This window comes from Rhinoderma darwinii, chromosome 2, assembly GCF_050947455.1.
Source record: "Rhinoderma darwinii isolate aRhiDar2 chromosome 2, aRhiDar2.hap1, whole genome shotgun sequence".
NCBI lineage: Eukaryota > Metazoa > Chordata > Amphibia > Anura > Rhinodermatidae > Rhinoderma > Rhinoderma darwinii.
This window is the reverse complement of record NC_134688.1, coordinates 423,379,064-423,401,908: the sequence shown is the minus strand read 5'-3', so window position 1 is coordinate 423,401,908 and position 22,845 is coordinate 423,379,064. Positions and strand designations below refer to the sequence as shown.

At 43.2% G+C, this 22,845-nt stretch overlaps 1 protein-coding gene and 1 long non-coding RNA gene across 2 annotated transcripts in view; one reads left to right on the top strand and one right to left on the bottom strand.

Annotated features, from left to right (window-relative positions):
* The window catches only part of SEZ6 (seizure related 6 homolog), a 579,683-nt gene that overhangs the window by 19,702 nt on the left and 537,136 nt on the right, over window positions 1–22,845 (top strand). The window lies entirely within an intron of this gene.
* LOC142743493 (uncharacterized) lies at window positions 17,363–22,219 on the bottom strand. Its single transcript, XR_012881577.1, has 2 exons — window positions 21,921–22,219; window positions 17,363–18,391 (listed from the first exon to the last, which is right to left on the bottom strand). It is a non-coding gene; the product is annotated as an uncharacterized LOC142743493 (long non-coding RNA).

The window sequence follows — 22,845 nt, the reverse complement described above, 5'->3', positions numbered from 1 at the left end:
CCCCTCATGCCCGGCGGTGTCGCTAGCACCGGAGGGTGCCCCGGGTGCTAGCAACAGCCACATTCACTTGTATCTACGTACCCAGGACACAGATACAAATTAATATTATGGCCTGCAGCCTATAAGGCACTGGGAAGACTCCCTGCGCAGGCCGGCATGATGGCGTAACTGCATCACGCTGGTAAGCGCATGCGTCCTGTTCGGAGGTAGTGCATCTCTCCATCCGTCGCCGGAACGGGTGAAGGTACGTCCAATTTTTTTTTCGGTGGCTGTATGGCAATATATGGTAGGGGGGGTGGCTGTGTAGCACTATATACAAGGGGGGCACTGTGTAGCACTATATACAAGGGGCGGCGCTGTGTATCACTATAAACATGGGGGGACACTGTGTAGCACTATATACAAGGGGGCGCTGTGTAGCACTATATACAAGGGGCACGCTGTGTAGCACTATATACAAGGGGGCGGTGCTGTGTAGCACTACATAGAAGGGTGCGGTGCTGTGTAGCACTATATACAAGGGGGGCACTGTGTAGCACTATATACAAGGGGCGGCGCTGTGTATCACTATAAACATGGGGGGACACTGTGTAGCACTATATACAAGGGGGCGCTGTGTAGCACTATATACAAGGGGCGCGCTGTGTAGCACTATATACAAGGGGCGGTGCTGTGTAGCACTACATAGAAGGGTGCGGTGCTGTGTAGCACTATATACAAGGGTGCGGTGCTGTGTAGCAATATATAAGCAGGAGCTGCATAGCACTATATGCGAGAGGGGCACTGTGTAGCACTATATGCGAGGGGGGGTGCTGTGTAGCACTATATACAAGGTGGGAAGTTGTGTAACACTATATACAAGGGGGCGCTGTGTGGCACAATCTACAAGGGAGGGGGGCTATGTGGCAATATACAGGGGGGATTGCTGTGTGGCACTATATATACAAGGGAGTGACACTATATAAAAGGGAGGGGGCTGTGTGGCACTATATACAAGTCGGGCTGTGTGGCATTATCTACTAAGGGGGGTTGTGTAGCACTATAAATAAGGGGGGATTGTGGTGCTATCTACAGTGGGCATTACTGTTGTGGGGTACATAGGGGGCACAGTTACTGATGGGGCACTTTTATTGTGTTGAGCACTAAGGGATCATTATTACCATCTGGGGCACTGTAGATTACGAGTTTGTTTAGAGGATGGGGTATCGGTGTGGTTGGTGCTTGAAAAGCGAGAAGCCAAAATGTCTTTATGTCAAATTCTGCAGAGATGAACCATGGCTGGAATAATTAATCACAGTGTTCTGCAGTCGACTGTGCTACTGTGTCCGCCATAAAAGACCAGAAACGTTACGGAACGGAGACAAACGGAAACCATTTGCAACGGAAACATTACCATTGAAATCAATGGTAATTGATTTCAATGGTAATGCAAACAGAAGCTATGGTTTCCGTTTGGTTTGCGTTCATGGGTTCCCCTCACGGAAAGGTCTGACAGAAGCCATCAATGGAACCCCGCCGCATATGTGAACCGGTCCTAATTCAGCATTTGGGGCCCCAATTTTATCCTTGCACAGGGCCACAATTTGTCTAAAATCGGCTCTGGACAAGAAAGATACTGTTTGAAACTCCCCCAAAAAATACCTCTTTACGACAGCCCCTTTAACAAGCTAGGCTGTTCTTGTGTACCAATGATTGTTTCAGCTACAAGGTGAGGGCCGGGGAGGGTAGTCTATCAGTTGTGGCAGTATTTTTTCATTGTGTATGTTAATGGTGATAATTTCGTTGATTCCTAAACTTTGATTGCTAAAATGAAAATTGGAGTTGATGATCGTACAACCAATCAGATTTCAGCTCACAATGATTAGCAAAGGCATGTCAAGTTATTAAGTTTCACGTTTTGGTGCCAGTATTTACAGAGGTCGGCAGTATTTGAATTTACATTGATGTTTCATATCCTTTAGCACAATGTATGTACTATTTATATCATGTGTAAAGGATCTGCCAGGCACAGCTTCGGGGTTAACGCCCATAGATAATCAGTCTGCACCTGCTTCTATGTCTGTGAGACTGACTCCATCTTCCACCACTCAGGGTGGCAGGCTTAGGAGTGGGAGAACCTACCACAGCTTGGCCAGACGGAGCTAGCTCCCGCCCTCTGTCTATTTATACCTGCCTTTCCTGTTCCTCCTTTGCTTGTGATTCTTCTCGTTTGGTTTCCTGGCCCTGCTGCAGCTTCTTGTACCATTGTCCTTGCTTCATATTGACCCCGGCTTGCTGACTAATCTCCTGCTCTGCTTTTGGTACCTCGTATACTCCTGGTTTGACTCAGCTTGTTTACTACTCTTCTGCTCTGCGTTTGGCACCTCGTACTCTCCTGGTTTGACTCGGCTTGTTCACTTCTCTTGTTGCTCACGGTGTTGCCGTGGGCAACTGCCCCTTTCTCCCCCTAGCTATGTGTACCCTTGTCTGTTTGTCTGTCGTGCACTTATTGAGCGTAGGGACCGTCGCCCAGTTGTACCCCGTCGCCTAGGGCGGGTCGTTGCAAGTAGGCAGGGACTGAGTGGTGGGTAGATTAGGGCTCACTTGTCTGTCTCCCCACCCCCGTCATTACATCATGTATATACCGTATAGACTGTGCCATACAAAGTTTCAAACAAAAAATGAATCTAAAATATGTCTGCAAAAAGTATTTTGTGTTAGAGTACATTCGGTTTATTTTACACATAAATGAATTGCATAAATAGTAATTCCCTAAAATACTGTTATTCAGCTACTGATCACCCAGCAGTGAGAATGATCTGAAAATGCAGCCACAGGTTCCAAGCAATTTTTTTTTTTTTTTTAATTTATGTGACTTTTGAATTAAAGGGGCAATAGATTCTAGTTTCAGTAGAGAGGTCTAAGAAAAAATGTTTATACACAGTTGCCAGGAAAAAATAAAATGATAAAAAAGGAATAAACTATAACAAGTCAAATTGTATTTTTTGTATATTCAGATGTAGCAGAGCTGCAGTTGTCTTTGTGCTCATATAGTTGCAATCAAAACAGAAAATTATAAAAATGAATAAACTATAACACGTAAAATTTGATTTTGTGTCTATCCAGATGTAGCAGAGCTGCATTTGTCATTGTGCCCATATATTGCTATCTTAATGAATTATCTATGGTTTGGCATCAGACTATTAGAAAAGCTCAGAAAGTTATCACAAGGCACAAATGATGGAGCGCTAAAGAGATAGGGCTCCTGCACATGACCATGTCCTGACTGTGAATGTGCCACAGATTTACTGCTAAGGAAGGGATCCAGTCTAGTCCTTGACACAATATATACAGCTCTCTCTCAGTGCTGTCATACAGTCGAAATGAAGAAAAAAATTGTTCTGTAGCATTAAATGAAAATGTTTATGGACTGGTAGTAGCGGCAGTGAGATTATTCACTCCCGTTAAATGTGTCTGTGTAGTTTCTGTAAATGCACAGAATCATTTTAGAGTGCACCACATTTATAGGGCAGATCATCCCAGAGATAACATTACGTTCAGAACGATATTAATAGTGTAACGCTAACCTCTTTTTGTTTGTGGTCTTCCCATTTAGCTAATTAGTCCCTGAGTAGACATAATTCTAATCTCCTACCAGCTCAGACAGGAACGCTTATTCTTCGTCTCTGGTAAATGCAGGGCCCGGATGGTTGAAGATTTTTAGATTGTGTTGGCAATAGTTTTTATGCATCTAATGTTATTATTGTTCATGCATAATCTCAACCTTCTAGTAGTAATAAATCTAGGATCATACTCATGATTTCTACATGTATTTAGTCAAATACACATAAAGAAAGGGATCCTTGATTCATCCCATGTTTCACAGATTCCAGAATGCAGGAAAGCTGGGTGACGCAGCATTGACGACTATGTTGGTTTGGGATGATTTGTGCAACTCCATGACATTTTTTAAAAACTTTTTACAATGGTGTAAAATAAATAAAGGAGTAATACTCACCTTATCAACCGCTGCTTCCTTGGTCTCTATTGTTTCTGCTCCAGTGATGACGTTTTCGACACGACATGTGACCGCTGCAGCCAATCACTTGCTGTAACAATGACAAGCTGACACCACTGAGGTCACTACTGCAGCCAGTGATTGGCTTCAGCGGTCACATGTCATGTTGACATGTCATCGCTGGAGCAAGAAGAACAGAGACCGGTGGGGGATCGGGGTAGCAACTGCATGGGTACAACGGGTGATTGATAAAGTGAGCATTATTTGTTTTGTTCTTTTACACCATTGTAAGCGGTTTCTTTTTTTTTTTTTTTTTTTTTAAATAAAAAAATTGATAGGGTTGGACAACCTATTTAACTAAGAGGCAGCAAAAAATAATTTTTACAAATTTAATATAATAGGACAACTCCAAGACAAAAAAAGGGGACTTTTTTCACTTGATATATTTAGTGTTTCAGATGGTGAGTAACCTTGGGTTCAAAAACACTTTGCCTGGCCATTGAAGTAATGGCAACAGTAATACAATATATTGCAGATATGATTTAATTCTTATTGCTGATAAGATATTAAATTGGAATGTAAAAAAGGTGCAAAATGGGGAAACCAAAATGTAAGACACAGCTGCAGTTGATCTTAAATGATCTGTCACTAGTTTATTAATTCCCTATCTCCTAACTAATCTGATAGGCGCTATGATGCTGATAGATATAGTGTATTTTTTTCAAAACCATTTATTTGCAAAGTTATGAGCATTTTTCTAAATATGCTAATTGGGCTATACTTATATGCCATATAGGAGGTGACTCTTTCTTTTCACTCTGGGCGGTGTAATATTTTCTGTATGACGCTGTCCAATCAGCATACAGCTTCTATCCCTTCCCTGCCCAGCAACACAGCCTGATCATATAGTATACAGCTTCCATTCTGACTGTTTTCAACTGGTGATATCTCCGGTTGTTTGACAGCTAGAACTGCTAGAATTTCATCTTTCATATGCCACCAGAACCACTGCCAGAGATATAGCTGTTTGAAGTGATCCCACTTCCCTCCAGCCTCAGTCTCTCACACTGTGTGAAGCTGCTTCATACTGATAGGACAGCGTCAGAGGCTGTGAGGAGGCTCCACCTCAGAAGAATCGCTGCTGTTGACACCCATTTGTCTAGTATAGCCTCATTTGTATATTTACAAAAATGCTCATAACTTTTAAAATAATAGAAGTTTTGGGACACAATTTTCACTAGCATTATCAGTGTGACATATACATTGTATAATACCTAGTGCAGGGCCTGAGGGGGCAATGCATGACACAGGGAATCTTAGTTGTCCTTTGAATCTTTGTTTCATACTTTACCCCCACCAATCTCTACTAGGCATAACACAGTGTATACTTTTTGCACAGAGTTTTATTAAAAGGGTTAAAAAAGTAAAGGCTTGAAGCTGTGTGAAATCAAAGGCACAACTGGGGGGGGGGGCAATGAATAATAGTGTGGCAAGTGTCCTAGTGCTGAGTGCTTGAGGGCACCAATAAGTCACAGTGGGGCATGTGTCCTAGTGCTGAGGGCTTGAGGGCACCAATAAGTCACAGTGGGGCATGTGTCCTAGTGCTGAGGGCACCAATAAGTTATTGTGCCTTGGCTAGGGTATGTAGATACAGGGCTAGAGCAGTTAGCTGACTCTTTACACCAAGTGAAGAAAAGCCTAGCTCCAACTCCTGCTGCACAGGCGTTGTGAGGAAATACACCCTCATTTAACAGTAATGTTCTCCTTGTTCTTCAGGTTACAATGCTCAATATTCTCTACTAGGCAAAACACTTTAGATGTTTTGACAAAGGTCAAGTTGTAGAAATGTAAACTAAAGGAATAGAATTTACAACATAAACACATAAACACTCCTGTGCGGCTTCAAAACTTGCTATTGTATAAACACGTTTCGTTTGTATATGAAGCACTGAGAGGCCTCTCTTCCGATCACATAGAGATGAGCAGATTCGAGTTTTGCCGGTTCATGATTTGCCAGTGGATCCATGGGGTGTACAGAAAAAAAATCTCTGTATAAAATTGAAGAGTTTGGAGGTACAGCAGGGTTCGATAGAAGTGCACGCGTGCCAAATTATAGCTCAGTACAACTCAGAGATTATACAGAGGTTTAACATGGTCAGATGCATGAGGCGAAGTGCTTCTGGGCTGTTTCTGTAACTCCCATAGAACATAATGAAGAGAGCCGCATGCATGTGTGGCCACCTCTCCACATAGTTCCCGCCTGGAATGGGTGGCCGGCAGCCACCTCACCAGGCAGGACGGGGATCGTCTGACACCCATTCTCAATATAGCTGCAGATCAATGTCTGATATGATAATGCTCTTTTAAATATAAGTCTTTGGGTCATCTTATTGATTAGTTAGGCCCGTTTAACTTGGGCATATGTGTTAACATGCAGAATTATGGACTCGGAATACTGCTTTATTTACAGATCGTTTAGCCGCCGTATGTTATTAGTATTTCATCCGCATGACATCCATATAAATCATTAATACTGAGGGGCGGTCTTCTAGGCAAGAACATAAACACATTAGACAACTTCTTTGCAAATTTGCTGCAATCTGATGGTTGAACCCTCACCATAGATTTCAATGGGCATTTTACAACAGCAATCCAGATAAAAGTAACATTGGCTCTGCAATACGGACCGTAAATATACATATAATAAAATACATATATGTAAAAGCAGCCTAATAATAAGCCGAATAGTTGCTTTTTTAACAACACAAAAGAACATTTTAGAAAATGTTCTATAACGGAATAAATGCATATTTGCTAGTGCATGAAGATGTTTATTATATTTGACTTATAAACCCCTTAAGTCTTTTAAAGCAGGTTTTTCATACAATAATAATATATTAAGGAGTCAATAAACTAAAAACAGAACATTGATTTTGTTTTTCAGATAAACCCATGAGCTAAACATCAGGAGAATTGTTCACATGAAATCTACAATATCATTTAATGTATTATGGGAAGTTTAGAGCGCTGTAAACTATGAGGAGAGGCAGCAGCATGGTTCCCAGATGTTAATAATTAGACAGTCATTAAACTTGCAGTCACATTTTTAAGAAAATTCATCATGGAGACAGATCTCTTTAAATTAAGGCATTTATTGTACAGTAGGTCCTAATAGTGCTAAGCTATCGAGTACAATAGTCCTCACCCTATGAATTCCCAACAAGCCAAGAGGGATCATCTGCACTTTCAATTTTCATGTCAATGTATTCCTCCGAGCTTCACCCAGTTTGGTAAATTGTAAATTGTTTCCATTCTATGCAATTGTAGGTGCGATGGTGTAAAGTTACGGCCAAGTTCAACGGTCACTTGACATTTTTCTTAGCCGTGGCACATAAATATTGCTTAGTTGCAGCTCCTACAAACCAAAGTCCAACAGGTGTCTTCTAGCACTACTATAATTCCCAGATAGTGACCACGGGCTGGTTTCCATTATGCCTTCCCGGATCAGAATTAAATTATATAAATGAAGGATTGGTCTTTAAAACATAGCTTTTATTTAAGCCCATAAAATAAAGTTTGGTTACTAAGGCTGGGTTCACACGACCTATTTTTAGGCGTAATGGAGGCGTTTTACGCCTCAAATTACGCCTGAAAACACGGCTCCAATACGTTGGCAAACATCTTCCCATTCATTTCAATGGGTTTGCCAATGTACTGTGCCGACGACCTGTAATTTTACGCGTCGCTGTCAAAAGACGGCGCGTAAAATAACAGCCTTGTCAAAGAAGTGCAACACTTCTTGGGACGTAATTTGAGCCGTTTTTCATTGACTTCAATGAAGAACAGCTCCAAATTACATCCGTAATGGACGCCTCGCAAAACGCGAGTACGAGCAATTACGTCTGAAATTCAGGAGCTGTTTTCTCCTGAAAACAGCTCCGTAATTTCAGACGTAAATACAGTTATCGTGTGCACATACCCTTAGAAAGTTTTTTGTATTTTTATTGTATTTAACACAGACATACAAAACATATATATACTCAAATTGATCAGCACTAGGTGTTCGATTTCACAGTATTAGGTAAAATTATTGATTATGTTGGGATCGCACAGTGGTGCTCAGTCACACTCCCTATATATAATCTGAGATTGCCTCAACTGTTGATAACGTATCCGGGCCCCCGTTCAAGCCCGTTCAGTGTGTGTTAAATACAATAAAAATACTAAAAACTTTCTAAGTAAGAAAACCCCCTTTCATATGTCATATTTTGTCATATATACATCATAGAGGGGAGCCTCCCCTCTTTTAACCAGGGTGGAGACAATACAAAGTTCTGTTTTTACTGGAAGACTCAACGTAACCATGTATTACATCATCATTCATGGATTTCAATGGATGCCACATCAACTAGGATGTGTCGCTACAGGCAGAATGTGCAGACTCTGGCTGCTACCTGGATTAGGAAATGAGGTTGTCCTGATTGTTATAACCCCTTTAATTTCCAGACGTAAATCTGAATCAAGGGAAAAGAAAGACAGAGACGTAAAAAAGTATAAAGAATACTAAAGGGAAAATATATAATACAATTACACTTTCATTTTTACTGTATTTTGCTTACCTATATGACTAAATAGAAGGATATAACTCTTTAGGAATTGAGACCTTTTCATGTCCGGATTGGGGACAAAGCAAATTATCATGAAGTTGATGCCAAAGAGAAGCAATGGCAAAGAGGAGGAGCTTATACAGGGTAAATAATTGGCAGGCTCGCTGACACCCCTGTAACAAAAGAACACCACATAGCCTCTAAATATAATTTATGGGAATGAATTGCCTTGCTTATTTTAGTCATTACTTGGAAGCTAACGGCAGAAGCTTATGGCGTCTCATCAATAGACATTATTCAGGAAAGAGCAGGATAATTTTTTAACTTTGCAGAGAACATCCCTGCCTTTTAAAGATCTGAGAAAATTAATAATCATCCATTTCTGTTGACTATGAGAAATGGGATATAAGGCGTGTGTGTGTGTGTGTGTGTGTGTGTGTGTGTGTGTGTGTGTGTGTGTGTGTGTCAAACGTGGAACGGAATTATTTTGCAACTTACTGACTGTAGCCGATGTACATCATTGGCGTCTGCAAGTGGCAAATGGATGAAGTTATTTCGGTATCTTCAGGTGTCCTAATGAATATGTCATTGTTATTTAACAGTGTTAAAGGTTATTGTATAATTGGTTATTATACTGCGGCATTGTTCATTAAATGTACGATAAGACGCGCCTTCAGGGCGGTCAGGTGACCTCGCGGTTGCTGGTTAAGTGAGCTGAAACAACCCAAAGAGAGGTTAATTTGTTCTGAATGTTGGAACACTTTTCTGCCAATAATTCCTATGACAGAATAACAAGATAACGCGTATAAAATCTAACAATAAAAAAGAATTGTGCCATATTGTTTCCATAAAGCCTTCACCTGAACAGCTATTAAAATGACTTGTGATGCATCCCTTTTTCTACATATGCCCTTCATTCCTGCTGTGGGTAACCTCTACATTTAGATTCCCCACACACACTGTCTCCATTAGAAAGTGGTGTCTTGAGACTCACTAAATGTATGGTATTAAGTGTTTTCTGACCTATGCAGAGAGCAGTTTACCTGACAAGGAATAGCTACATATTATTAAAAGTGCGCCGTTCATGCGCTCTAAGTGGAGGGGCCCAGTTGGTGGTCTGACAAGTGACATCATCGAGGCATAAGGCACAAATTGCTTCAAGTCATGTTGCTGGTTTCTTGGTTCAACAGATGCATTTTGGTAAAAAATACACAAAAAATAGACTTAAAGTCGGAGAACACGCTATATCAGTGCTATACAGTTGCTGTAGGCTCGCATGTCCCACAGCCTGTTGCCCCATATTTGTCATATTAGAATGGTAAGCTAGATTGCCTTTATATATGAAATCATTGTTGCTGTCATTGCAGCCATATGCTAAATGGCCGCACTTTAGCAATAAAAATTTTATGTAATTATGGTAAGAGCCGTTAGCACATTACAATAATTTTATTTTCCTTAATAGGTTTCTTCCGCTTCTGCGGGTAATGTGTGCCCTCAATAACATTATGGGATATTAGCCAAGATCATAGATATAATTCTAGTTGATTCTACAGGTAAAATATATATATTGTAACTTTTTCAAAGTACTTTACTAATTGGGGATAATTGCTCTTTGCTTATATACTGTTAGTTCTTCAAATTCTATTTTATAATTGTGCCTCATTCAAGTCCCCTGAGTCAACTATAATACTTTCCATAGCAGCCTTATAGTTTCCAGTGTTTGCTTTTCTAGGTACTTTTTAGGCAATTTTAGACATTTTAATCTGCATGGTGTTTTAAATGGATGGCAGCAGGCTACCAAGTATAAGACAACAGTCTGCAGATGAGATCCAAACTACATAGGTACCTATCTACCTATGTAGTTTGGATCTCATCTGCCATTGGGGTAGGGGTGCTGGTATTATTTACAGGGTCGTGTGTGCGGCATTTTCTACAGGGGTGTGTGCGGCATTTTCTACAGGGGGTGTGTGCGGCATTTTCTATAGGGGGTGTGTGCGGCATTTTCTACAGGGGGTGTGTGCGACACTCCTCCTTCGGCCTGCTCTCTGCTGTCACGAGGATGCCTCGGGAGAATTGGTGCACTGTGGGCCGCAAATAACAGTCTCAGGGGCCGTCTGTGGGCCACATGTTTGAAACCCCTGATGTAGAGCATATCTATCTATCTATCTATCTATCTATCTATCTATCTATCTATCTATCTATCTATCTATCTATCTATCTATCTATCTATCTAAGACTTTGAAGAAATTGAGACTAGTGTAACCCCACTAGACATGTAGATCATTTTAGATGGTGGCTGCAGCATGTGCATAAGGGGTCCAAATTTGTCTTCTTTTATATCTATTTTTCATCTATCTATCTATCTATCTATCTATCTATCTATCTATCTATCTATCTATCTATCTATCTATCTATCTATCTATCTATCTATCTATCTATCATCTATCAATCATTCTTCTACAAAAAATGTTGAATAACTTTGCAAAAACTTTACTTTATATACAGTTGCAAGAAAAAATTGGAAGGACCAGGATTTAGTAACTTGATTACTAATAAAATGTGGATTTGAATGTTATCTAATTATAGACAAACACAATCTAACTAAATGAATAATACACTAACAGTTGTACCATTGATGTCTTTTATTGAGCCCATTGTGTAAACATCTGCAGTGCATGAAGAAAAAGTAAGTGAACCTCTGTATTAATGACTTCTCCTTTAACTATTTGGCAAATATGTTTGAATTAGGGAGATAAGATTGGAAGTGTGGGTTTCACAGGTGTTTAGCCCATTAAAAAAGGACACAAACCCTGGTTACTGACAAATTTTCAAGAAAGATTGGTTAGTGTGAACCAAGCCTCGAGGCAAAAAACTTTCCGAAGACCTCAGAAGACGTCTTATAGAGACACATGAAGCTGAAAAAGCCTACAAAATCATTGCAGAAGACCTGGGTGTACATCAATTTACGGTTATACAAATTGTCTAGAAATGGAGTGAACCCTTGAATTTAATAATCTGTAGAACCCCAACAAGCAGCAATCACCTCTACCAAACTTTTCCGGTAGCTGCAAATAATATTTTCACCACGTTGAGGAGGAATTTTGGACCATTCCTCCCTGCAAATTTGTTTTAGTTCATCAATATGTATTGGGATCCATTGTGTGCAAAACCCTGTTCAGGTCAGTACACAGCATCTCAATAGGGTTAAGCTCAGGACTCCGACTTGGCCATTCCAAAACACAAACCTTTTTTTTTTTAATTTTCAACCATTCTTTAGTCCGTTTACTTGTGTGCTCTGGGTCATTGTCTTGTTGCATCACCCAACTTCTCTTCAGCCTAAGGTCATGACTTCTGAACTTACATTCTCCTGTAAAATGTTTTACGTTGTCCATGCCCTGAAGCAGCAAAGGAGCCCCAAACCATGATGCTCCCTCCACTATGCTTCACAGTTCGGATGAGGTTTTGGTGTTGGTGTGCAGTGTTCTTTCTCCTCCAAACACAGCATTGTGCATTTGTGCTGAAAAATGCCCACTTTTGTCTCATCTGTCCAGAAGCATTGTGGAATATCAAGATGGTCTTGGGCAAACTTGAATCGAGCCGCAATGGTTTTTTTGGACAGTAGCGGTATCCTTTGTGATGTCCTTCCATGAACACCATTTTTATTCAGTGTTTTTCTAATAGTGGACATATGAATAGAGGATTTTACCATATTTACACTCTTTAGCAGGTCTTTTGCGGTTACCCTTAGGTTCCTTTTCACATCTTTCAGAATTGCCCATTGTGCTCTTGAAGGGATTTAGAATACCCACTCCTAGTGAGAGTAGCATTAATCCATTTGTAGACTACTTGTCTAACCATGGAGTGATGTGCACCCAGGTCTTTAGCAATGATTTTGAAGCTCCATGCATCTCTATAATACGTCTTCTGATGTCTTCTGCAAGTTGTTTGTCTCGAGGCATTGCTCAAACAAACCAATTAATCTTGAGAAGAACAGATTTGGGAGTAACCAGGCTTTGTGTGCCTTTATTTAATGGGCAAAGCACCTGTGAAACCCACACTTACAGGTTCACTTTTTCTCTGTGCACTGTGGATCTTTACTCAATGCGCTCAATAAAAGACATGAGCAGTACAACGGTTTGTGTGTTATTAGTTTAGTAATATTGTGTTTGTCTATAATTGTGACTTCGATAAAGATCAGATCACATTTTTTTAGTAATCAAGGCAAAAATTCAGGTAATTACAAAAGGTTTACTTACTTTTTCTTGCAACTGTATATAGTGATTTGATTGAGTTATAGAATGTATTTCAGGCAGAGCTACATTCCGATTTCTGCCATTTGCTAGTGGAATAGTTAAGTTGAACTCTAATGACTATGCGCTGCTATACTGCATCTTCAGAGAGATTGCTTGGAGTTTTGAGTTATAAAATTATGCAGATTTGTGAATGCAGAAGTAACTGACAGGCAAAATGTAACTCTGGCTGTAACTCGGGGTCAGTGTAAGATCTATAAAGCAGATTTTTTTCAACGTAACACAATTTTTTTTTGTTAATTCTATAGTATCAGTATACAGTATGTAATGCAAAAAAAAAAAAAATATGTATATACTATATGAACACATCCCCTCTGACTCTCCAGACAGAAACATATTACAGGACTTGAACTTTTTAACCTTTGCACTACATGAGATGTAAGACATCAGTAGAATTTTTATTTTTGCATCAACGTCTTATAAGCAGCATGAGGTTAAAATAGTGGCACATTGTATAATTTATGAACAGTTAAGTATTTGTCATGAATTAGATCTGTATGATCCAGTGTAGACCTTCACTTCTGTTATCAGCAGGTAGTTGACTGGAGACACTGAATCTTCCTCTGCTGTTTATTTGGGTTCTGTACTGCCATTATTCAAACACCATATGGCAATCAGGACAGCTCAGCATAGGAAGGGAGAGCCTTAAGCCAACCATATGTCATGAGCCCTATTTTCGCTCCAAAGGTTTATTTCAGATTTCTGAGTTGTCATAGTCCATCCTCTATTCCGCAGACTTTGCCTAACAGAGTTCAGAGCAGGAAAACAGATTTTTTTATACTCGTTTAAGAATAAATCTATAATTCACAACTTCCTCTGAATCATCTTTGCTTTTCTTTGTTTTAGGGCTTGCAACATTGTGTTCTTCCTCTTAAATTTAATTAAATCCATTATTATGAGTTATTGCTGCAAAGTATATTTAAAGGGAAAATATATGTTTCTTTCTATTGAATGTACACACATATAGCTATATATATTTCAGTAGTTTAATCAAAGGAGAAAAAAAAGTCAGCCGCACCCACACATGCATATATACGCATTCTGTACACACACACACACACATACATACATACATACATATATATATATATATATATATATATATTTATACACACACACATGCTGTACACGCACACAAATACACAAACTGTACACGCACATATATATATACACATGCTGTACACGCACACAAATATACTGTACACACTAACACACACATGTGTATATATATATATATATATATACACATGCTGTAAACGCACACAAATACACATACTATACACACACACACACACACGTTTGCTACTTTCAATTATCTGCTTTAGTCCTTGTGCCATGACGTGTAATCTTAAAGCTTAACTCAATCTAGTGAATGCATTGCTGTCTCTAGCACAAAACCACCACTCTACTTGTTTTCTTGTTTTAATGTGACCCCACTTCTAGCATCAGACTGGGATATCTTAGGCCAACCAGAGAAAATTATTTTAAGGGTCCACACTCCACCTATACAGAACATATTCACGTCCACTTTTAATTGCATCATAAACTTTGTTGCTACCATTGCACGCGCAGGAGACATCACCAATAAGAACTAATAGCTTAATATCACTATAGCCATTCACTATACCCTAGAGGCATGGGATTGGCTCAATAGTCAGTGCCAAATGGGGTTGTCTTTTGCTGGATGTTTCTATCCCTGTTGTTTTGGGTACCCATTATCGCATCAGAGCCTGGACCCATTGGAGGATGTTCTGGTAACCTTGTGGGGGCACTCTACCCCTGCCCACTTATTATTATCTTTGGAGCCTCTTCTCTGAGCTTATGCAACGACCAGCACCATCTTGCTTCTTCCACTCATTTAACATACAAGTTTATTGTGCTGTACAGAATAGACCACCACTATTGTGCCTATTACATATATAGGTGGAGTGGTCACCAATACATGAGGGCATTGACATCTGAAAAGAACAAGGCCATCAGAACATGCATGTGCGAGGAATTGTGCAGCAACATGTTGCAAGGTGTTGTATTATTATTCAATTACAGGAATGCGGTTTCGCCAGTGGCATTTAAAAGTATATATATAACGTTCCACTTTGATTTTAGAGTGGTTCTCTTACAATTTATGTCATTTACTATTGTTCTTTTAGGCATATTTATAGTTACATACTGGCTTACAACCAGTTCTAGAGATCTAGCCTCTTTTAAAACAATGCTACAACTTAAATCTAATATATTTAAGTGTATCTTACACTTTGACAGCCTAGACTATTTTTTTTCATCTCTATTAGAATAGGCGGTCTCCTAACTGTTCTTAGACTATAGAAATATATTACTACACATGCTAACTTTTACTGTATATACTGCATGTTACCAATACATTTATTTGAATACATTGCAGTTAAAAGAAAGTGCACTTGAGTTCAGCTAACACAAGACATTATCTCCTCTAGGGTAACATTTTCTGTATATCGCCTATTGATTTTTGCATGATAATGCTGTAGAAATACCTTTGTTTATGTTCCAGTTGATTGCAATGGATAAAACCATCCCGAATTGCCCCAAGTCTGACCTTTTACTTGCCCAATAAATAAATAAGGAGATATAAGAAACCCAAATACAAGTGGGTTTATGTTATGTATTTATTCATTCGGTTAAATATATATATATATATATATATATATATATATATATATATATATATATATATATATATATATATATATATTTATTTATTTATATATATATTTAATATATATATATATATATATATATATATATATATATATATATATATATATATATATATATTTATATAAGAATTATTCTGGGATGTACAACAGAGTATCCAGAAATACTAGAATAAGATGATCAGTCGGGCCAGGACCAGGGAAGGCTGCTATTGGGAAAGGATTTATGAATTTAAAAAAAATAACATTCTGCTGTTCTATTTCTATGTACAGCCAGATGGATTCTGTATCTAAGCTGCTGGGGTCTGATCAGCTCTTCCCTTTAATGCGTTAGTTAGGCAATAGCGCCTGTCAGGAAAATACTTTTACTAAGTAACAGATGCCCAGAGTGATCAAACAGAGCTCTCCTGTATATAGAAGAGGTTAATGAAGACAGCGAGCATCCAGTCATAGTGTGTGTGTACATATATAATGTAACAGAGGTGTAGGATGGAGGCAGGAAAAGAGCTGCAGAAGTCGGCGGGTCCTATTACAAATGCGCCTGTATATGTATGTTGTATATATTAGAATGCTAGGGACTATTAAAAAGGGCAGAGGAACATGAATTATTGTCCATCTGGTAGCGCTCATCCTAAACCAAGGGTGGGCGCACGCTGAAACCCCTGCCTTGGGCAACAAGAAAGCTGGTCCCACTCCTAGGATCAGTTAAATTACTCAACATATGATCAATTACATCCTAAGTGATAAGGACTGTGTACTTTTACAAACCATATAGTAGTAGTTAAACATCTAAAGGTTTATCTACAGACAAAAATGTTAATCTCCCATTGCTCCAGAAACCACATGTGTAGAAAGTATAAAGTCCTGTCAAAGTCTTGACTTAAGGTATGTTTGATGCTTCCGCTATCTACGACCTTACACCCCAAACCCCAATAAGAGACCACACATGAATTTTGGTGTAAAGGCCACAGCAGCCATTTATTAAACACACCTTTTTTCTGAAAAAGAGCATAACCATAAACACATCATAACTCCATGATAACATCCTGCTCTATTTCCCAACTCCAGATAAAGGATCCTTGAAGGCACTTCAATCATTAAACTCCATCGTTTCCTTATTAGGTCTGGACCCCTTACCCTACAGCCGTTCTGCACCTGACCCGAGGGCACCAACCATGTCCAAGACCTCTCTCTCCCTTCCTGGGGACCCTGCCCATCAGGAATATATATGAGCTGGGTAACCACTCCCCAGCCCCTCCAATACTATCCCGGGTTAAACGCCCCGAGTTCTCTTGCAACAATCTCCATTGTTGCTTCTCCTTCTTACCATTCCGTGCCTCCAAAGACCCCTCCTCCTACCGCCATTGCTACTGTGACAAAACAAAACCCCAACCGACAAATTCCCATAAACAGGAGAAAATACTGGGAGGGCGGGCGGGACAAAACTTTCTCCTGTTGTCCAGCGGGAAAGAGGGCTGCCTCTTCCCCGCATGGACTTATATACTTTATTCTCCACCCACCACATATAGATACATTTTGCCCCATGCCCCTTTCACATAACCCTCCAATCCCTATAAATATAGCCTAAAACATAATACCTAGAACATAATAGCCTAGAACTCCCAAACACCTAGTCATGCGCTTCCTTCATTACGGCTGCGCCTACATTACGCTGGGCTTACTTGACTTAAGGTATGTTTGATGCTTCCGCTATCTACGACCTTACACCCCAAACCCCAATAAGAGACCACACATGAATTTTGGTGTAAAGGCCACAGCAGCCATTTATTAAACACACCTTTTTTCTGAAAAAGAGCATAACCATAAACACATCATAACTCCATGATAACATCCTGCTCTATTTCCCAACTCCAGATAAAGGATCCTTGAAGGCACTTCAATCATTAAACTCCATCGTTTCCTTATTAGGTCTGGACCCCTTACCCTACAGCCGTTCTGCACCTGACCCGAGGGCACCAACCATGTCCAAGACCTCTCTCTCCCTTCCTGGGGACCCTGCCCATCAGGAATATATATGAGCTGGGTAACCACTCCCCAGCCCCTCCAATACTATCCCGGGTTAAACGCCCCGAGTTCTCTTGCAACAATCTCCATTGTTGCTTCTCCTTCTTACCATTCCGTGCCTCCAAAGACCCCTCCTCCTACCGCCACGACAATCATGTGTGACCCCTTACACATGATTGTCCCTCCACAACTGCAGGGCTTTCTCCATGCCCTCCTTAATGTCCAGGGTCCACATATCCAGACCCACCTCGTTTAGATGAACACCATCCGCCCTGAGGAAACCTACCTCTCTACCCTCCAACTCCTTATGCCGCACCACAACACCGCCATTGCATGCCACAAATCTGCCAACTACCTTGTTGACCTTTGCTCGCGCTTTGTTTAAGCTATGTACGGAACGTGCCTGCCGCCACACCTTGCGAGCCACAATATCAGACCATACAATAACCACTCCTGGGAACGCCGACCACAACCGCAAAAGGTCAATCTTCACATCCCTCACTAAATCCCTGGACGACCGAATGCCCAAATCATTGCCGCCAAGGTGCACCACTAAGATATCCGGCGCCCTGTCCAAACCCGCATAAAATTGTACCTCTGGTAACAGCCTACACCACAGCATGCCCCGCAGGCCCAACCATCTGACCTGCACTTCTGCGTGATCCATGCCCAACTGCCGTCCGGCCGGACGAACATCCGCACGCACACCTCCCCAGTGTACGTAGGAGTGCCCCATGATCCAAATCAAGCAGGGACCTGCACCTAAAACAACACAAAACAACAACGTAACTACTCCATATCCACCTCCAGCACATCTTATCACCACCGCCTCAAAGCAAATGAGGCCGCACATACAACCTATATCTGTCTGACTCCCACCTACCAATCTTCTTAACCATCGCCGGGGATAAACCCCACCGAGCTGCTTCCGTAGCTGCGCCAATTCTAAAGGAATGAGAGCTAAAACCTGCTCCACCTCTGCCAGACAACAGGATACATTTTTTGAACACCTGTGAAAACTGGAATTTTGACAGAGACAGCCCGTCTGCATGAACCAACAAGGATGCCGAGCCCTCAGGCCTCACCGCAACAAACTCCCGAAAACAGCGGACCGGGCACACCCGCGACCCTGGTAACTCATACAAACGCACCACAAAACCTCTCCCTTCCTGATCTGTCTTAGATCTACGAAGCAAACAAGAAAGGCAGGAGCCATCCAAATCCACATCCGCGTACAATAAGCCCCCTGCCACACTCTTACTGGCCGACACCAACTCCGATATACGGAACGCCCCAAAGAAAGCCAAAGAAAAGGCCAGTGTAAATAGCCGCACTTCAAATGCTGAAACACAAACCTCCCTCAACAAATCACAAATCGCTACCAACAGCTCAAATGACACCGGCTTCCTGAGATCCCTAACTGCGGAACCCCTCCTGAAACCCTTCATTGCCTGCCGCACCAGAAAGGACTTAGTCACGTCCTCCTCACCTTTCTTCTTAAACCAAAAAGCCAAGGCCGACAAACTGCGAGCGACCATTGCTGCAGACGACCCCTCACTGTACGCATTTCCTATAAAATACAACAAACACGCCTGCCGATCTGCAATACCTGCCTGCGCATTTTCCAACAACGCCTCCCATACCTGCCATACCGCACTGTACCTCTGCCACGTTACCGCACTAACCGACCTTTCCACGAGCGACATCGCCATTGTCACACCACCTTCCACAGATGCTCTGGACAAGGCAGGCCATGAGACTCCGCCCCCGGCGCCAGCAGACGAAACCTGTCCCACTGTTGACGAGAAAGGGAATCAGCCACAGAATTCAGCACCCCAGGAATATGCACTGCCACAAAATGCGCATTCAACATCAGACCTCTCAAAACTAAATGTCGCAATAGTCGCACGACTGGCGGAGAATTAGCTGTTTGAGCATTAACAGCCTGAACGACACCCAGATTGTCACATACGAAACGCACTCTCCGGTCCCGCAGACAATCCCCCCACAACTCCGCAGCCACCACAATCGGGAACAGTTCCAGCAGAGCCAAGTTACGGACAAAACCACATTCATGCCATGTATCAGGCCAAACTCCTGCACACCACTGCCCCTGGAAATAAGCCCCAAATCCACAAGCACCTGATGCATCAGTATACAGCTCCAAGTCCACACTAGACACCGGCTGATACATGAGCACCGACCGCCCATTATAGGTCTGCAAAAACTCCCCCCACACCAACAAGTCAGCTTTCAACTCTGCCAACAACCTAATGAAATGATGAGGGGAATGCACCCCTGCGGTAGCACTCGCCAATCGCCTGCAAAACACCCGTCCCATGGGCATAATCCTACAAGCAAAATTCAAATGCCCCAACAAGGATTGCAAGTCCCGCAATTGTATCTTCTTCCTGCGCAGCGCACTCGCCACCAACCCTCTCATCTCCAGCAACTTATCATCAGGCAAGCGACACTCCATATTATCTGAATCAATCATGATTCCCAAAAACTTAATGACCGTCGTGGGTCCCTCAGTTTTTTCAGGCGCCAAAGGTACCCCAAAATCCATTGCCACTCTCTCCATAGTGTGTAGCAATCCTGCACACACATAGGTACCCGGCGGCCCGATAAACAGGAAATCATCCAGATAATGCAGCGCAGATTGCACCTGCGCCTCCCGACGGACCACCCACTCCAAAAACGTGCTAAACATCTCAAAATAAGTGCATGAAATGGAGCAGCCCATCGGGAGGCAACAATCTACAAAATATTCCTCCTGCCAATAACATCCCAGCAAACAAAAACTATCCGGTTGCACCGGCAATAAACGAAAAGCGGCCTCAATGTCAGTTTTTGCTAACAGAGAGCCCTTCCCGTATTTCCGAACCCAAACAACCGCCGCATCAAAGTTAGTGTAACTGACCGCGCACAGGGCCGGATCAATGCCGTCATTCACCGACTCGCCTTCCGGATAAGACAAGTGATGAATAAGGCGGAATTTATTCGCCTCCTTTTTTGGAACCAAACCTAACGGGGAAACACGCAAATTCTGAACAGGCGGCCAGGAAAACGGACCCGCCATGCGGCCCAACGCCACCTCCTTCAGCAGCTTATCCGTAACCAGATCAGGCCGCGCCAAAGCAGACGACAAATTACGGACTACCCCTTCACGTCCAGCTGACGTACAAGGAATCCGAAAACCTACTGAAAAACCTAACCACAACAACTCCGCCACTTTCTTATTTGGATAGCCCCTCACCGGCGTCGCCCCTCTTCTGCTCAGCATCTCCCTGCCTGCCCCTATGCTTCTTGAAGCATCTGGACAAACCATGGGCGCCTCCGCAACCGGAGCACTCGTGCTTGTACCTACAATCTGGGCCGAACTTGCAATGCCCCTCATTATACTGCCAGCAACACCCCTTTCCTGAGGATCCTGACCGACCCGCTGCTGACCCCTGACCGCCGGCCGCATCCCGAAAGGGCTGCTGACCCTGTTTTGGCGCAGACATCAGACGCATCCACAAACTGATATCTTTGTGGTCCCATCGCAATGACGGGCGCACCGACTTCCGTTGACGAAACTGTTCGTCATACCGCAACCAAGCGTTACCGCCGTATACACGATACGCCTCCCCTACCGAATCCATATAACAAAACAACGCCGAACAGTTCTCCGGCGCCTTCTCACCCACCACACTAGCCAATATAGCGAAGGCCTGCAGCCAATTCGAAAAAGTCCGAGGAATCAAGCGATACCGCCGCCGCTCCTCCTCCTCCTTCTTACTTTCGTCCGGTTTCCACCGGTCCAAATTAAACTTTTCTAATGGCAGCAAAGAAAAAATCTCAACATATTCATCTTTCCAGATCTTTTCCCTAATTTCCACCTTCAAATGTGCCCCCAGCGGGCCCTCAAAGCACACATAAACCTCGCCTTTTGCTGCATCCGCCAAACGCACATCCTCCACCACTTTCTTAGCCGCACTCGCCGCCGCGTCAACCGCTTTTTCCACCGCCACTACGGCACCCACAACCGGCGCCACGTCACTAACACCCGCAATCCCTGCCGCAGCCGCACCAGAAATCGCCTCGTTAGCAACTGCACTCCCTGCCGCACTAGCAGACGCCTCACTAGCAGCGCCCCATACCCTCGCTGGCGACTGCTCTACGCCTGGCACATTTCTCATAAAATACTCCTGCATCCCTCTAAACAACAATTGCATCTGTGACATTGACAACATCCCCCCCACATCCCCCCCACACATCCCCGGCACCACATCCGTGGTAAACTCACCCGTACGTCCCTGAGGTGACCTCCCAGCGGACGCGTCCATCACTCCAGATAATCCAGGCGTCGGTCGTGACGATCCTGGGGAGTGGTGCTCCTGCACCCCATGCTCCCCGTAACTCCGCACACTTCTTGTTGAGGAAGCTCTAGGCCCAGCGGAACGCGGCCCGTCCACGATCCTGCCACCCGCTGGTGGCGCGACATATCCAGCCACGATCCTGCCACCCGCTGGTGGCGCGACTTCAGCCTGACAGCCCTGCCGATCCAGTCCTTCTGCAGGGCTGTCAAACACAAAACGTCTTGTCGCCGCTTGTCTTGCCGACCGCTGCCCCCCCTCGTCCGGATGGGGCCCGGCGTCACTCACCGCAGCTGCCCGGGTCCTTCCGGTCGCTGTCGCTGTCACACGCCTCCCTGCTCCTGCAGGAGGCGATCTCACTCCCCATCCAGAGGCCGCTCGCCTCTTCCTTCTTGTCGGTCTTGCAGTCCGGACATCCGTGTGTAGAGCTCCTCCGGCACCTGGAGCATCGGCGCCGGAGAAAGCCGTCACTTCCTGTGATGCGCGCGCATCCGGTCCCGCACGCACTTCCGGCCTTGTGCGCGCATCCGGTCTTGCGCGCGCATCCGGTCCCGCCTCCACTTCCGGCGTCGTTGTTTGAGACAGGAGGGAGGAAGATGGCCGCCGCGGCCCCCCCCCCTCCAGTCACCTCCGATCTGGCCCGCGTGATGGGATTCCTCCCAGACCTCCGCGGACCGTCGCCAGGGTGTAGCTCCAGACCAGCAGGAGGAGGAGGGTCCCTGGAGGGGCTCCCTCGGCGCCGACCAGACCGAGGTGCATCCGCAGAAGAAGGCCTTTCCTGAGGCCCGGAACGCCTGCTGCTGCGTCCCTCACTCTCCTCTCCAGCCGCTGGAACCGGAGGGAGAGCCCCGGCAA